The sequence below is a fragment of the Mandrillus leucophaeus genome, unplaced genomic scaffold (genome assembly GCF_000951045.1).
Source record: "Mandrillus leucophaeus isolate KB7577 unplaced genomic scaffold, Mleu.le_1.0 Scaffold212, whole genome shotgun sequence".
Classification (NCBI taxonomy): Eukaryota; Metazoa; Chordata; class Mammalia; order Primates; family Cercopithecidae; genus Mandrillus; species Mandrillus leucophaeus.
The window spans coordinates 1,868,982-1,871,095 of record NW_012102166.1 but is presented as its reverse complement, the minus strand read 5'-3'; the positions used below and the strand labels follow the sequence as shown (position 1 = coordinate 1,871,095).

The 2,114-nt window shown below is 52.1% G+C and overlaps 1 pseudogene; it reads left to right on the top strand.

Annotated features, from left to right (window-relative positions):
- LOC105539989 overlaps positions 1-2,114 on the top strand; it is a 33,255-nt pseudogene that overhangs the window by 1,970 nt on the left and 29,171 nt on the right.

Here is a 2,114-nt window from a genome sequence, read left to right as displayed (position 1 = left end):
GGCTAATTTTTTGTATTTTCAGTAGAGACGGGGTTTCACTGTGTTAGCCAGGATGGTCTCGATCTCCTGACCTTGTGATCCACCCGCCTCGGCCTCCCAAAGTGCTGGGATTACAGGCGTGAGCCACCATGCCTGGCCAAGACGGGGTTTCACCATCTTGGCCAGGCTGGTCTTGAACTCCTGACTTCAGGTGATCCATCCGCCTCGGCCTCCCAAAGTGCTAGGATTACAGGTGTGAGCCACTGTGACTGGCCTTTTTTTTTTTTAAGACAGGAGTGTGGTGGCACAATCTCAGCTCACTGCCACCTCCCCTTCTAGGTTCAAGTGATTCTCCTGCCTCAGCTTCCTAAGCATAATAAGAGCTGGAACTATAGGTGCCCACTCCACGCCCAGCTAATTTTTTGTATTTTTAGTAGAGACAGGGTTTCACCATGTTGGTCAGGCTGGTCTCGAATTGATGACCTCAAGCGATCTGCCCGCCTGGGACTCCCAAAGTGCTGGAACTATAGGAGGGAGCCACTGCGCCCAGCCTGGACTCTTTTTAATGAAGCCTTCAAAAAAAACTCCTTTTCTCAGCTTTCCTTACTCTCTGAAACAGACTCTCCACTCTGCTAACCCTGCCTCTCACGCTGTGGAACTCAACCGGATCTTTTCATTCTGATTCCACAATGTGAAGTACTTGTCCTCTGTTTATCGATGGCTACCCGTGTTGTGAAGTGTTTTTATGGGAATGAAGCACAGGAGGGGAGGCAATCAGGCCAGTTCTAGAAGTAAAAGGAAGGCAAAGAAACCAGGAAAAAGATTTATGTGACGGGAGGAAGGGCAGTTTATAAATCACTCATGGATCTCTACGCCAGAGGGACGTGTGAGATACACGCATGCACATACGCACTGACTTGCAGGTACATGCAGAGGCAGCAACAAGTCAGGACATGACACATACGTGAATACAGATACCATTCTCATCAGAAACCAGTCAGAGCAGAGGGGCCCTGCCTGGAGCAAGGAGACTGGAGCTAATTCCCCTCCTCCTCTCACAGGCTGATTGTGCTGCCTCCATGTCTAGGTTCCCCACAGATCTGGCTGCCTCCGACAGGGGCCCTGGGCTGGTGGCTGGACCCAGCCTGGAGGTCTTCACAGATGGAGGCCTACAGGAGGTGGCAGCTGACACCTGGAGGGAGCGGGATGAAAGCAGGCAGTGCGGAGTAGAGAAAGCCAGGCGGTGGGGGAGGGAGGGAGGGAGAAGAAGGGACCAGATTCAAGCAGCCTCGCGCTGATTCTAAAATGGCCACAGCAAGGCAACGGACAGATGGTCCCTTTCTGATGCTGAGCCGGGGAAGTGGGGAAAGGGAAAAGGAAAAAATAAACACCATCACAGTCATAAATTTAAAAATAAACTGAAAAACCTAAAAAATAAACAGCTTGCTTCTGAGGTTCCGTCTGCCTCCAGAACCTTCTAAGGGAAAATATAGAACTGCAGGCCTGGGAGAGCAGCCCCAGCCTCGGGTGTGAAGATGGCTGGAGGTCATTCTAGCCATCCCCTGTACCCAGCTGGAGCATCTGGCAAAGTCTTCCGGGCAGCGGAGGTGGTATCTCGCCTTTACCTCCCTAGCACTTCTTCCCAAGTCTCACTGTAGGTAAGCAAGGCCAGGGCTTTTCAAATGTCAGAGCCGTTTGATTCTGTCTCCCTCCCAAGAGTCAGTTTCTGTCCAACATCAGTAGAATCAAGTTCATCCTCTCACAGTTGTTGCCCCTCCTGCCACCACCCAACTGCCCAGACTTTACAGTTCACAGGGCGCTTTCACAGCCATGACTGCATCTGCACTTAAACCTGCAGGGAAGCTGGGCAGGAATGGCTACCACAGAGAACAGATGAGAAAGCCAGGGCTCTAACAAGTGAAATGTTTGTCAAGGTGAAGCAAGAGCTCAAGCTTGCATAGCCTTCCGATGGCACTCAGCAACCACACTGCCCCCACCAACTACTCTGCCCCCAACAACCATACTCCCCCACCCAAACCACACTCCCTCTCCAACCACACTCTCCCATCAACCACACTCCCCCCACCAATCACACTCCCCCACCAACCACACTCCCCTCCCAACCACACTCCCCT